The 15,391-nt window shown below is 50.7% G+C and overlaps 2 long non-coding RNA genes across 7 annotated transcripts; both read right to left on the reverse strand.

Annotated features, from left to right (window-relative positions):
- Positions 1-2,555: 2,555 nt before the first annotated feature.
- On the reverse strand, positions 2,556-8,129 carry LOC128913129 (uncharacterized). Of its 6 annotated transcripts, XR_008467851.1 has the most exons (7): positions 7,988-8,117; positions 7,741-7,820; positions 6,876-7,072; positions 5,569-5,635; positions 5,112-5,167; positions 4,864-5,026; positions 2,556-4,755 (listed from the first exon to the last, which is right to left on the reverse strand). It is a non-coding gene; the product is annotated as an uncharacterized LOC128913129 (long non-coding RNA). The 6 variants fall into 6 exon arrangements; XR_008467853.1 differs by lacking the exon at positions 6,876-7,072 and having other exon boundaries at positions 8,016-8,129; XR_008467850.1 differs by having other exon boundaries at positions 5,569-7,072; positions 8,016-8,129.
- A 4,897-nt stretch (positions 8,130-13,026) lies between these two features.
- LOC128912980 (uncharacterized) lies at positions 13,027-14,535 on the reverse strand. The gene is made up of 2 exons (XR_008467803.1): positions 14,304-14,535; positions 13,027-13,085 (listed from the first exon to the last, which is right to left on the reverse strand). It is a non-coding gene; the product is annotated as an uncharacterized LOC128912980 (long non-coding RNA).
- Positions 14,536-15,391: the final 856 nt, after the last annotated feature.

Raw genomic sequence — 15,391 nt, forward strand, 5'->3', positions numbered from 1 at the left:
CTTAAATAGCTGTTTAACCCTAAACAGGACCTGGAATGTATTCAGGAGACATAACACTAGGAACATGCTGGTTTGAGTATCCCAAGGATATTCAAAATTCTCAAAAGCTGCCATACCTGACCCAAAGGAGAAAAGGGAGGCAAAAGAGCTGGGGAAAGTGTCCCCCCCTGTTTCCCCCACAGACTGGGTGTAATTATTAATAAATTCTGAGAGACGGTGCCCAAGATACGGACAGGACAGCAATACCACATAAATGCCCCAAAGTAACTGTCTAAAAAGTGATGTTATCATATCATAAACCCATATTGCACAGGACAGCAAAATGATAATCCTCATCCCTCTCCCAGAAGTAACAAAAACCTGTGTCCTGGGAAGAATTAACCCTGTCCCCGCCAGAACCAGGACAGAGTGGGTAAAAGAAAGACAGGAAAAATAAAAAGGCGAGGATGGCAAACTGGATAAAAGTTGACATAGTAAGAAAATTTAAAAATTAAAAAAGAGGGAGAAAAAAAATAGAGTCAGCAAACTGAATAAATAAAGACAATGAAAGAAAATTTTTAAATTAACGAAATAGAGAACAGGCAAGAAGAATTTAAAAACACAGACGGGGATCTGGGTAAATGAAGATACAGAAGGAAAATTTGGAAAGCAATGGGGTACTGGCCATACAGGTAGGTAGGAAGTTAAATAGCAGGAGTGGAGTTGGACTGACAGCCACAGGGAGAGGACACTGGAAGAGGGATGGGGGGGCGAAGCAGAGGGAGTCACTGGAAATAGAGACAGGTTGCTGGGTAGCGGGAGACCTACAAATGCAATTTTCACAAGCAATAGTGAAGAAGGCAGCGTAGGAATAATGAAATAATAGCGGATGGGGAGCTGTGGAGGCAGAGGTGCAGAAAGGAAGCAGAGAAGGGAACAGAGTACAAGGTGGCATTAGCAGAAGAGCAAAAAGCTTTGGGGAGCCAGAGGCTGGGACAGGCAGAAACACAGGCTGAGATCGGGAGAAGCGTGGTAGAGACGGGCCTGGACATGCAAGAGAGAACAAGTGACTCACCGCAGCTCCTGGCACAGGTGGAGACCTTCACTGCCCAGAGGCTTCTGGCTCTGCCCCTTCCTCCTCCGTGGTGCTGGCGGCCTGACCCTTGCCTGCCTAGGAGAGGGCAGTGGTCCCTTGATGCTTGTCTCCCATGAGGCTTCCCAGAGGCACGGTGGCTCACACGTGCAGATGACGGAGGCAGCGAGCTCCCAGTGCTCTGTGCTGGTGGCGCACTCTGTCAAGGATAGCTCAGAGGGATCCTTCCTCACCGTGGGAACCATCCGTTCCTTGCTGGAGGCACCTGCTCTTTGGAACCCCCTTCATGTCACTCCTCAGCCAGCTCCGGCAGGCAGCCATGCCCAGCTAGAGACCCTCAGCACAGCAAGCCCATCCCCACTGCAGCCTTTTTATTTATTCCTTAATGTGCATAAGGAATCCCAGCAACGAGTTGGCTACAAGGCTCAGTGCCCAAATGCAGCAGGCCAGAGGGACAAAAGGGAAGAGAAAAGCAGAAGGAAGGACAGAGGGACATAGAGAAGGGGTGTGGGACAGGAAGCCAGCAAATGGGACACCGTGAACAAGAGAGGGGTGGGGAGTAGGACAGCCACGTGGAGAGAGGCAAGACTGTGCAAAAAAAAAAAAAAAAGCCAACCACACAAAAAAACCCCCAAGAGACAGAAAAATGGAGGAATAAATAAGAGACACAGGGATCAGGAGAGAGAGGTGGAAGGGACCAGCAGGACAAGAAGAGAGAGACAAGACAAGGAGCGGGAGAAGAGAAACATCATCAAGAAATAAAAAATAGAAATAGAAACAGGGACCCAGACAAAAGTACATATTGAAAGAAAAGCACCATTGAATAAAAAGCAACGGGGTACAAGAAACATAAGCAAAAAAATAACAGGGAGATGTAGAAAAAAATTTAAAGAGTGACGGGGCAGAACAGGGAGGGAAGAATTGGGAATTATAGAGATGGCTAGAAGCAGACGTAGACACAAAATTGAAAGGCACAGGATACAAGTATCATACCCAAGAATTAAAGATAGGTATGCAGAACTGTATAGAGAGAGACTGAGGAAGACAATTATGAACAGCAACAGGGTACAAGGAACATGGGAAAGAAGGGAAAGAAATTAAAATTAAGTTGGAGAGACAGAGAGAGGGAAAGGTAGCAAGAAAATTTTAAAAATAACTGGGTTCAAGAAACATAAGCAAGAATTAAAAAGACAGGGATAGAGAGGAAGAAAGAAAGTTTCAAAAGAGATAGGGTACAAGAAACCTAGTCAAACATTAAAAAAAAAGAAAACAGTGACAGGGAGCGCAATAGAAGTAATCTGGGGTGGACTGACCTTGTCTGGCCCCTGTGTGCCCACCAAGGCACTCTATTGAGACCGGGGGAAAAATTAAAGTGAAAAAGTTTGTAGGTTGAGACAAGGACAAAAAGATCACTCAATTATTGTCACGAGCACAACAGATTCAACTTGGGGAAATTAATTTATTGTCAATCAAATAACGCAAAATAAGAACAAATCTAAAAAAAAAAAAATCCACCTTCCCACTACCCCTCTCTTTTTTCCTGGGATCATCTTCATGCATGACCTCGCTACATCCTGCCCCTGGGCAATGCAGGGTGACAGGGAGTGGGGGCTGTGGTCAGTTCATCTCATGTTTTCTCTGCTGCTCCTTCCTCCTCCTGCACTTTTTGTGCTCCAACACGGGGTCCTCCATGGGCTGCAGGGGACTCTGTGCTCCCAGCCAGCGTTGGTGATGGGCTCAAGCTTTGACCAGCGGCAGGTCTGTCTCAGAGCTGGAACTGGCTGTGCCCAACATGGGGGCAGCTCCTGCTGTCTTCTCACAGAACCCACCCCTGCAGCGCCTGCCCCCCACAACTCAGCTAACAAAACCTCCTCACGTAAACCCAATACAACAGCGATTGGCTACAGGGCAGAGAAGGGAGGGTGAAGAATAGGGAAAGGGAGCCACAGCAGAAAGAAAACAGCAATGGGCTACAGGCCAGAGAGGAGGAAGCAAGAGGGAACCAGACAGAGAGAAACAAAGAATAGTGATGAGCTACAGGGCAGAGAGGGAGGAATTAAAAAAGGTGACAGTGAGGTGGACAGAGATAGACTGAGAAATACCAAAAAACCTCGATAAACTGAAGAGAGACAGAGGAATTAAACAATATGGGCAGGGAGCTGACAGAGAGAGAGAATGATGAAGGCAATAATTGGCTATGGGACAGATGTTTTAATATGATAACATCCTTTATATAATATAGTAGATACAGGTTTTTATTTTGAACTCCTTTTAATATATATAACTCATATTTTTCAATATGTATAAAAATGAGAAATTGTTCTTTATTTCAATGCCTCATACCCATATATACAGGTTTGTTTTTTTTTTTTTTAAATACACATTCCCCCCATGAGTTTTCAGGAACTTTTGGGCTGTGAACTGCCTCTTTTAGGGGGAACACCATGTGACACACACCGCCCCCCCAAAAAAAGGTCTTGTTTTGGCTTAGAAATACCATCCAGAGTACAACTACAACCTGCCATTAAAAAAAAAAACCCCAACACACAAACATTACACCCCACACAAAGCAGCCTTAACATCTTCGAGATGCAGTCTGCTTCACTACTGCTGAACAGCCCCTCCCACATAGCTCTGCTCATCCCCAAAAAATCCCGCTAATTCAAGAGCTGCCCACACAACCTGCTGATGGCTACTTGATGGCAGTTGACCGTACCACCTTTGCCTCAGTCTTGTTAGATCAACATATTAGCCATAGACTCTTTTGCTGTTCCACCTACCCCTGACTCTACATGGCCAGGCAGAGCAGCTCTGAGCCAAACACACACAAGCACAGACCAACACGACGCAGAATACTACAAACAATGCACCTCACAGATGAGAGAAAACTCTCAGCAAGAAGGATGACACTGAGGCGTAAGTGATTGTTAGGCAAGAAGACCTGTGGGACCATGATGGTGACACGAGAAGGCTCTAGGGAAACCCCAGGAAATGAGTACAATGTAATGGCCCAGGACAACAAGTGACTCTAAAACTGAGAAGATGTATGTGCAGGAAGCCTGGCTTCAAGACCTAAGAACTTAAGGATGCAGGGAAGAAGTCCCAGTCACTGAAAATGGATGGCTAGAGAACAGAGATGCTCACGCAACCAGGAACAATGCTGCAAATGAGGACCATCCAGAAACTTCTGAGATGCAAGATCGATCCATGCTTTAAGCTTATAATGCAAGAAAAGCAGCACCCAACTGGGGCAATGCCAATGAGTACAGGCATTCAAGATTCTAGGGATGGTGCCTGAAGCACAGGCTGTGCTCCTCAAGTGTAAAGAGGACATTGCGACTCAAGGAAGGTTTAAGACACAGAAGACAGACCACACAAACACCACAACAGACACAGGCTGGAACTGCCCTGCCCGGTTCGTGCTAGCATTGTGCTGAAGACTAACACACTCCCTTTACCTGCTCAAAGGGGACTGCGCCAGGACAGCCCTCTGCCCTTCTCTAACTTTAAGATGCCTCCCTGCAACTCCCAAACTTCTCCCCTCCTTCCAAACCCTCCCCAGCCCTGGCCACTCAACTTAGCTTTCAGAGGGCTGGAGGTCTTAAATCCCACGTCAACGAAAAAAAACCCAGCACATCAACTGTCTGGGACATTCCTGTAGTCACCAAGTTCCTCTTCATCATCTGCAATTAAAGAAAACCAAACAGTGACTGCAAGAAGTTTCAGAGAGGTCAGTGCCAACTTCTTCCACAATTTCCCATTCCTCAGAAGCACAATGGGATTCCACTTACCTGCTCATTCCAGAGTCAGATGCTGTGGCCATCATTGCTTGAGATACCAAGAAACAAAATTACTGTTGCACATGTGAGAAGTCACCAGCCCCAAGCTCCTCCTTGCTGCTGCCTCAGCTCACCTCTAATGCTCATCCACTTCCAAAGATGGCTCACAGGGCACCTGCAAAACCAGAAGGTAAATACTTAACCAAGTCACCATATAATACTTCACTATTAGGCACCAATGTGGCCCACAACCACCTCACCTTCTCAGCCAGTTCATCAGCATGCAGCTTAGCCCCTCTGAGCCTGTGTCCCACACCTGAAAAAAAAAAGCCAACCAAAAGGCATATGCTAAGATACTGCCCGAAACCTCCACCTGCCCACAGCCATTCCTGTCTCCTACTCCTTTACCCTGGCCCCTTGCCCACCTGCCCTCCATAGTTTTGGGCTGCTGCTTTGAGGCTTACAGACCATCTGTAAAACAGACCCAAAAGACACTTAAAACTTCACCCACAATATAACATCTGAGAAGAATTGCTGCTTCAGCCCACTAGTCATTGCTCACCTTGCCCAAGTCATGACAAGTGCCAATATCCTGCTTTACTCATCACATCACACCTTCAAAATTAAAAAAAAAAACAAAAAACACACCCCACCACCAAGCCGTAATATAGTCACATAGCCACCAGTCCAATCTTCCCTCCAGCACCATGCACTGACCCAGCTTCTCACGGAGTCCCGCTTGCCTCCTCCATCACTCTTTGGTGCACATCTTGTCCCTCCGCATCTGAAAAAATTCATGAACAAGTCACCCAGATGCTGATCAGTAGCTGAACAATTCCAGGGGTCTTGTTTCCATTTAGGAATACCATCTATGCTCCAACTACAGCCTGCCATTAAAAAAAATTGGACCCAACATTAATCCCCACACATACAAGCCTTAACACCTTCAATCTGCTTCACGACTGCCAAACAGGCTCTCCCAGAAGGCTCCAGTCATATCCATAAAATACTATGGAAATGACCGTCTGGCTGCTTGATCCCAGATGAAGTGAACTGAAATGGCTGCTTGATCCCAGATGACTGTACAACCTTTGGTTAAACAGTCTTGGCAGATCAACGTATTACCCATAGACTCTTATTGCCGTTCCACCTAACCCTGATTCTACACCCCCAGGCAGGGCAGCTCCATACCAAACACACCCATGTGCAGCCCAACACCAGACAGCACTATAGACAATGTGACTCCAAGATGAGAGAAAACTCTCCACGAGAAGAACAACTTTCAGACAAGAGTCACTGTCGGGCAAGAAGACCTACAGGGCTGCAGCACAGAAGTGAGGAGGGTCTATGGCAAAGCCATAAAAGAGTCAAATGCAATGGCCCATTACAAGAAGTTCCTGTCAAAACTGAGATGAGGTGTGCAGGAAGCCTGTCTTCAAGACCTGAGAACGTAAGGATGCAGGGAGGAAATCCCAGTCTGTAAAAGTAGATGGCTAGAGCTGCTAGAGCTCAGAGAACAGAGCTGCTCACGCAGCTGGGAACCATGCTGCAGAAGAGGACCGTCCAGAAACTTCTGAGAGGCAAGCCTGATCTATGCTTTAAAATTGTTATGCAAGAAAAGAAGTGCCCATTGGGCGCTATGCCAATTAGCACAGGCATTTGAGACCCTAAAGGTGGTGCCCGAGGCACATGTCGGGCCCCTTGAGTGCCAAGAGCAACAAGGACATCAAAACCTAAGGAAAGTCCAAGACACAGAAGACAGAGCACACAAACTACACAACAACAGACACAGGCCAGAACCGCCCTGCCCAGCACGCACTAGCTTTGTGCTGAAGAGTAACCCGCTCCCTTTGCCTACTCAGAGGAGACTGCTCCTGGATTGCCCTCTGCTCTACCCTGACTTTAAAACTTCTCCCTGAACCTGTCAGCCTTGGCCCCTCTCCAGTGCCTGTCCCTCTACTTAGCTTTCAGAGGGCCAAGAGTCTGAATTCATCCTTGACAAAAAACCACAACAAACACCTAACTGATGTGTTCCTGCAGTCACCAGGTTCCTCTTCATCTGCAGAACAAAGAAAAACCACAGCTCCAGCAGTGACCACCATGACAGTAGATGCCAACCTCTTCCACAACACCCTCATCCTCAGAGGTGCCATGGCAATCCAATCACCTGCTTCACACCAATTCCAGAGTCAGAGGCTGCAGCAACAATTATTTATGTCACCTAAGATACCAACAAACACAAAATTACCATTGCATTTCTGTGAAATCACCAGTCCCATGCTCCTCCTCAATACTATCCAGCTCACCTCAAACACAAGAGACTAGAACAGACCAGATCCTGTCAACACCCAAATTCAAATGCAAAACCAATATGACAAAGACTGTTGAACCTGCCTCCCTTTCCCAGCCAACCTCCAGTGCCAAAACTTTAGAAACCCCTTCTCTTCTCCTCAATTGTCAAGGAAGGAACCCCACTTCTTCCCGACAGCTCCCATCCTGTATTTGCAACCCTGAACCCCCTGCATCAGCCACTCCTCAGGAGCTGCTCTTCTGAGCCATGCTCTGCGTTCCACAGGCACCTCCTACCTTCTGTCCTCCCACAGACTCTGGGCTCTGCTACAGACCCAGAAAATAAGTAATGCCCTGACACAATCTATGAGGGGCCTGCTGCAAGCTGCAAAGACTCTAGGGACACTGTGGCACCCTTCGGGCAATGGGGAAAGGTGATGAACCATCCCATACCCTGAAGGACACTATGCCTTACATCCCTGCCACCTTCTTGAGAAATGCTAAAATGCCACATGTAGACGCATACAAAGTGCTCATCCTAATCCCTACAAGATAATCTCATCATCAACCCAATTAAGAGAAACAATATCAGAGGCTTACACAGCATACAGCAGAACCGGTGAAAAAAAACATAGTTCCATCTTCAATAAAGTCAGGAATTCTAGGAAAATGCAGCACTCCTAGAATAAAGACAAGTATACTATTAAACCACCTGGGCACCCCCTAAACACTCATTCCAAAGTTACTGACCCGAAAAAAAGGAAACAAAAAAGCAGCATACAAGTCAACTTTCTACTATACAGGCGGCTGGATGTTTACTGGTGCTGAAGGTGCTCAGCCTTCTCACCTCTGCCTCTCTCAACGCCAAAACACACCTGCCCAGACACTGAGCCCAGCCCAAAGCTGCAGCCAGGTGAAGGGCCAGCAGAGGCGACGCCAGAGGAGCCCAGCAGCAGAACGAGCTCCGGTGCCGCGGCTGTGGCTCGTACACCCCAGGCCCCGCCCACCGCCCTTCCCACAATCCCCCGGGGAAAGGGGCGGGGCCACCCCCACCCCCACCCCAGAAGACATAAAGGCGGCCACAGCAGCAGTAGCTCCTTTGCTCCTGCCTCAGGTTCCCAGCAGGCAAGGCACCATCCCTTTTTATTTCCTTCTGGGACGTGCTTCTGGTGATTCTCTTACCACTCTGTCCAGTTGTTGCTGTGGAGAAGAGAGTTCTGCAGGGGCCGCTTTATTTTTTCAATCTTCAGATATTTTTGTGGTTAACTGTTAATCGTGTTTTATGTTTTTGGAAGAGTGCTGGAAGCATATAATTTCCAGAAGACTCATGAGCATTTACGGGGTTTTGGAGGACCGAAGTGCCATAGAGACGCGCGTCGGGGGACTGAGGGGCTCCTGGAGGACCGAAGTGCCATAGAGACGCGCGTCGGGGGACTGAGGGGCTCCTGGAGGACCGAAGTGCCATAGAGACGCGCGTCGGAGGACTGAGGGGCTCCTGGAGGACCGAAGTGCCATAGAGACGCGCGTCGGGGGACTGAGGGGCTCCTGGAGGACCGAAGTGCCATAGAGACGCGCGTCGGGGGACTGAGGGTGCTACTGGAGGACTGAAGTGCCATAGAGACGCGCGTCGGAGGACTGAGGGGCTCCTGGAGGACCGAAGTGCCATAGAGACGCGCGTCGGAGGACTGAGGGTGCTACTGGAGGACTGAAGTGCCATAGAGACGCGCGTCGGAGGACTGAGGGGCTCCTGGAGGACTGAAGTGCCATAGAGACGCGCGTCGGGGGACTGAGGGGCTCCTGGAGGACGGAAGTGCCATAGAGACGCGCGTCGGGGCACTTTCAGGGTCCTGGAGAACCCCGGGGACATGAACACCCGGAAAACTGCCGGGCACTGCCGGGGGCGCGGTATCGCATAAGAGCCGATACTGGAGTGCCGATGGCCGCTCTCGAGGCTGGGCCGGAACTCGCCGGAGTCCCCGCGGTCCTGGTTCGCCCTCCGGCCGCCGCTCGCTCCAGACCGTCGCCGGAGCGGCCTCCGCGAAGCCGCGCATGCGCACGAGCTGCGGAACCAACGCTCCGCGCCGCCGGGGGCCGAGGCGGGCCGGGGGCGTGGCCAGGAAGGGCGGTGGGCGGGGCCACGGCGCCTGCGCGGCTCCCCAGCTGCAGGACCAGCCCTCAGCCGCGGGGCGGCAGCACCCCCTGAATTATTGAGGGAATTTAAATTGTCTGTTTGTACTTCCATAGAAAGTCTGCTTAGACTTATACGTTAACACTTATGATACGGGATATCTGTTTAGACTGTTTGCTTACACATCTATTTTGACACTAATATCTTTCTATAAATACTTTTTTTAAGTATTTTTATATTCTAGGATCTTTCATATAACACAGAAGCACAGAATCATAGCATCCTTAGAGACAGAGGTTTTTATTTTGAACTTATTTTACATACATAAGTTAATATTATTTCTCAATATATATATTTCATATATATAAATGGGGGATTGTTCTCTATTTCAATGCCTCATGCCCGTAGTTACAGGTTTTCACATTTTTTTAATGCATCCCAAGAATTTTCAGACGTTTTGGGGCTGTGACCCACCTCTTTTGTGAGACCCTCACATAACCCCCCCATCCCCCACTCATCCGCATCATCACTGCCCCAATGACATCAGGACACCCCAAACAACATCACCCCCTGAGACATGCCCACAGACACCCTTCTATTCACACCAAAAAGGGCCCAAAACGCCCAGACCCAGAGCTGGCCCCTTCCCCTCAGGGGACTCCGCCACCAGCTGCAAACCCAGGCTGGAGCATCTCTCAAGCCACATGAGACACCTGGAAAACAGAAATCCCCAGTTAGAGTTCAGTGTGCTAAAAAAGTAGCACAGAAGAAAGTAGAAGAATTCCCTCAGACCGAGGGACAGGACAGTGGCTGAGCTACAGGAGGATTCTAGGGAAATGCCTCAGCTACAAATACAGCACAGCCTTCAAAAGCCAGCGCCAGCTCAACTCTTAAAGTCAGGATTAAGGCTAACCGATGCCATTTTGAACACATTCTTAGCATAACGGCGAACCCTCCGGCCGGCGCTGGGAAATGCCTGGCCCCTTCCTTCCAGTGCGGCCGCAGGGAGATCCCGCAGGGCAGCAGGACCAGGCTGGGCCGTAACCAGAATCCACGCTGACGGACCCACCGCCGCAGCCACAGCCCTCACGCTGCTGCTGCCGCTCACCTCGCTTGCAGGGTCGATGCAGCCGCGAGGGACAGGTCAAACCCTGAAGAGCCAAAGGAGCAATGAAGAACCTCGGTCGTTCGCTCCATGCTGAAAAGGTGTGCCTACACTTGCATACGCTCATTAAAAATACTCTAAAAGTATTTGACTTCCCTGTGGCACTAGTTCAACTTGCACGGCTGTGAACTGATACCATTAAACTACCCCTCTCCAAAATACACAATTATCATTTGACTGCAGGTTTTTTTGGGTGTTAGGCAAGGAGGAGGGACATCTGGCCAGTGGCACTGCTTGAGAGAGATGCTACCGGGCTGCCAGGGAAATGCACCACTGAAAACCAGACAGAAATAAAGTACCTCAGAGCACTCTGTCATAATAGTGGGGAAAACCCAGTAACATCCAGTTGCCTCTCTTTTTAAACCGTTAGAACCAACACCTAACCACTTCGCTCCGCCTCATAAATTGTATGCTACAGCTATTGGGCACTTGCGCTTTAAACAATGCGAGTCAGTGGGTAAATTATACAACATTACCTTTTTTGGTTTTTTAAGTTTAATTTTGCACAGAAAAACCAGGAATATAAACCCCCAAATGGTTTCACTTTTGAGCGTCGGAGGGGGAAATCAAATCCCTGGTGCTGCAATCCATCAAGCTACCAAAAAGCACCGGCAGATGGGCGAATGCTTTTGGCTGCCTGACATGCTCCAGAACAGACTTTATGTTATTTTTAGTGTTTTCTTAAATATTTTATACAAAAACTATAACAGGAAGGCTTTGTCAGCTCTCCTTCTAACTTCAAAGTCCACGCTACAAGGACCTTAGGAAAAAAGCAGACACACCTCGTACTCGCAGAGCACTCCGCATCCTTTCCATCTGTCCTGCACTGTCACGGCACAACAAAAGGGCGACCACGGAGAAAAGCTGGCAGCTGACGTTCTGCTGAGAGAGGGGAAAAAAAAACCAAAAAAACCCACAAAAAACTTTGAGCACAAAGCTGGGTAGCAATTTAAAGCTTCCTTCTTTCGTGAAGGTTTGCGAAGACTCCATCCGAGTGGAGGAAAAAGCATTCGGCACCATCTCTGGCACAGTCATCGATACGGGTCACTAGATCTTTGCATTTTTTAGACAACTCTGACTTTTTTGACTCACTGGCAGATTCAGTTGCACTAGAGCCATTTTCCCAGGTACCCTGGGGCTCTTAAATCGCTTTTCTGGTGACTTCATCCTCAGAAACACCTTATTTCACTCTCCCAGGGCTGGGACAAAAACATCAAGCCTGCAGTGACTGCTCCCACATCAAAGGCGCCAGGAGGCAAAGCTGTGGCTTGTCCTCACTGTCCCTTGGCCCCCCAAAACCCTGGGGCTCCACGCTTTCCTGGGGAATTCATCCCAAACAAACAAAAAAAAAAAAAAAAAAAAGACTTTTTTTCCCTCACGCAGGGAATAATTTTTCCCTTCCATCCGCTCTCAGGCAACTCCCCGGGCTGCCGGAAAAAATACGCCACTGAAAGCCAGACAGAAATGCAGAACTTCAGGGGACGCAAAATATCAGGGGAAAACAGCCCGTTACATTCGGTCGCCTCTCATTTTAAACAAGTACAACAAACACCTAACTGCTTCAGTACACCTCATAAAGTGTACACCACAGCTATTCGGCGGCAGCAGTTTAAACAACACGAGTCAGTTTGTAAATTATACAATTTTAGATTTATTTTTTTTTTTTAAAGTTTCATTTAATGTAGAAAAATCAGCGAGATAAGAGATCCCCCCCCAAATGATTTTACTCTTAAGGGCCAAGGGGGAAATCAAACCCCTGGTGCCACAATCCATCAGGCTACCAAAAAGCACTGGCAGATGGGCGAATGCTTTTGGCCGTGCTGAACACGCGGAGGAACGGGGTTTTATGAGGTCTCGACTGCAACAACTGAGAACGCAAAGGCCGTCAAAGAAGTGCAAAGAGAGCGCAAAGTCTCGGTGCTCGTGACTTCTGCTGCCCAGCGCTTCATCTCTGAGGACCCGCTCTGACGGGAACTTCATAAAAAGGCAACTGCTTTGAGCGAGAAACATTTCTATTTCAGAAAATCTCTTTCCAACCTATGTCAAAACGACACACCGTGGGTTACAAAGGACACGACGGAAGCAACAACTCACCAGAACCACATCAGGACTCGCTGTCACTAGTTACGAGGCTGCTGGTATCGCAGCAGCAATAATCAAGCAACGCATCAGCTTCCATCATGTTTCAGTCAGTACGTTTCTAGTGGCACCTAGGTGCTCAAACATGAGCCAGACTGACACCACAGACTAGCCCAAATTGAGTTACGCGTAGAAAAACAAAAGGCTATTTCCCACTTGCCCCTGGAACCAGTAGGAACACACAGAAGAGAAACGCTTGACCCTAACGAAGGTAACAGGCAGCTCTTAATTTATCCTAGCTGAAAGTTCAGGCTTTGATCCCAAAGGAAACCATTCCTAACTACCAAGGGACCTGCTCAGACAGGAGGCACGCTCTGTTAACTGCAACTCCTCGTCAGCTTCTCTGCGCTGGCAGCAAACGTGCCTTTTCTGCGGCTTTGACGTGGAGTATCTGTAGCGTCCCTGAACTCACAAATGTTTCTCTCTGCCCCCCCAGCCCCACACGTGCCATTACCTGAGCAGCAAGCGGAATCAGCCGTGCAAGATTCTCTTGCCGTGCCGCAGAGGGTGACCCTGGGAAAAGAGGAGGCGAGAAATGAGCCTGTTTGTCCCACCCAGCCAACAGGGACGAGCCAGGGGACCCCCACCCCACCTCTGCCCTCCAGAGTGGGGCCGGGAGGGACCCTCCGTGCAGAAAGAGGGGGCCTGGCATGGATTTAATCTTGAGCCCTCTCCCTGAGCACAAAGACACGCAGCGCCCCCTCTTTCTGAGCCCCAAAACCAGCCACACGAACCCATTTGCCAGGTCCAGGAGCAGGAGACCTGGTCTCCATGTGGGGCCCCAAACCAGCGCCCGCTCTCTGCTTCCTCCCCGGCTCTGCAGTCCCCCTTGGAAGAAAGGCAGGTATTGCTTTTGCAGAGGAGAAAAGCCATCTCCATCAGAGGTGACATGATAGGGGAATGACTAAGACAAAGAGGCTCCAGCAAAGGCTTGTAGAACATCTCTTATCACACAGACAGAAGGACAAACTGATTCATACTGGATTAGTGTCTAGAAGGGTAGTCAAACGTTTAACCAGAGCTAATAACATTGAGCAATTTTTACCAAAAAGGAAAGAAAGAAACGAGTCAGATAATCCCTTTAGGTGTAGCATAAAGAGAAGTAAACAGAGGCAAGACATCCAGGAAGAATTTTAGGCGCTGCAGACAGACAGTAAACCCTGGAGTAGCTAACCAATGGGAAACAGGGGAGGGAAAAATTCGGCCGGGATTAAGAAATAAAAAGGTGTGTTTCAAGACCTGAAAGCGTGCCTACTTGCTAGGTCACCCGCTCTTGCAAGAACGTGAATAAAAATGCGCTTCACAGAGGATTCTGCCTGAGCCTATTTCATTCGGACTGGAACTTATTTCTCACACCCTGAGCGATCCTGAGGGAGCGCAGCCACCCCACAGCCCGGCACCCCCAGGACCCACAGGCACCTTGGGGAGGGAGCGCTGGGGACCTGCGGGGGGGGGGCCGGCCGCGCGTCCCTGCGGGGCGGCACCGGCACGGCCCGGGCGCCGCTTTCTTGCTGCCCTGACAGGCTTCATTTCTCCGTCATCGCCGGCACCGCACCCCAAACCCCCCAGGCCGAAGGGACCCCGCGGGAAGCCGGGCCCAGCCACCCCTCTCTGACCCGACAACGCTCCCCCTCAGGCGCCCCGTTCCCCCAAGCCCGCACAGGGCCCTCCCGGGCCCCCCCCATCACACCTCGTGGCCGCCTTAGGGGCCCCCCGCCGCTCCCCGCTCACCTTCACGCGGTCTAACTGCCTCACGACGTGCTCGCGGCGGCCCCACGGGCCCGGCCAGACCGAGCGCCCGCCCGCCCCCGGGCCCCGCTTTGCGCCCGGACCACGCAGCTCCGATTTCGAGACGGCCGCCATTTTCCCCCGGTCCCCTCCGCTTCCGGAGCGGAGCGGCCCGCCCACGGCACGCGCCTATTGGCCTCCGCCCGCCCCTTCGCTCCTCCCTTGTTTGAATCACCTCCGCTCCATTGGTTCTTCGTCGCGTCAATCCTCCCCGCGCCTTACCCCGGCGGGGCGATCCGACCAATGGGAGCGCGGCACCTGCACTCTGATTGGCCCACCCTCCCGCCCATCCTCCAGGGAGCGGTTGCCATGGTGAAGACGCCCCGGTGGGGGCGCGCGTCACTGTACTCACTGCTGCCGCCTTGTGGCCACGATCCGGTACTGCAGGAGGCGAGGTGCGCATGCGCAGTACAGCGCACGCCGCTGCGCTCCCTCCTCTCGCCCGGCGAGCAGGAGCCGGTACCGCAGCTCGGGGCGGGAGGCGGAGCCGAGGTGGGCTCTATTTTCCCCAAATGTTGGTGTTTTTTTTTTTTTCGCTGTCCCATATTATTCAGTTCGGGGGGTTTCAGCGCTTTTCCACAACGTAAAAGTGGTCGGCCTTTACTTTTGGTCATGCGAACGCGGGATTCCGTGCCGCTCTCCGGCTGCACAAATCGAGGTGCATCTGGCTTTCCCGGCAGCCCGAAACTGGCGGGTTTTTTTTTTTGGCCGGGGATGGCGCCCGGCAGCCGCCCGTGCGGGGCCGGCGCTGCGGTACCGCGCTTGGGTCGCGGGGCGGGTGGCCAGGTTACCGGGAGGCCGCAACGGGCTGGACGACACCGCCCCGCGGGCACCGCGGTAGCGCGTTGCCGGTACCGGCGGCTGGCGGCGTGGAGCACAGGGATGCCAGCGGCGCCTGAGACGCAGTACCGGGATTTGGTCGCTGGGCGGCAGCAGCGAGCAGGGCCTGGCGTGCGTGCCCGGGCTGACATTGTAAACAGGGCACTAAGGAAAGCTAAGAAATATTCGAAAAATAAAAACAGTGAACGGGA

The sequence above is a fragment of the Rissa tridactyla genome, chromosome 7, assembly GCF_028500815.1.
Source record: "Rissa tridactyla isolate bRisTri1 chromosome 7, bRisTri1.patW.cur.20221130, whole genome shotgun sequence".
Classification (NCBI taxonomy): domain Eukaryota; kingdom Metazoa; phylum Chordata; class Aves; order Charadriiformes; family Laridae; genus Rissa; species Rissa tridactyla.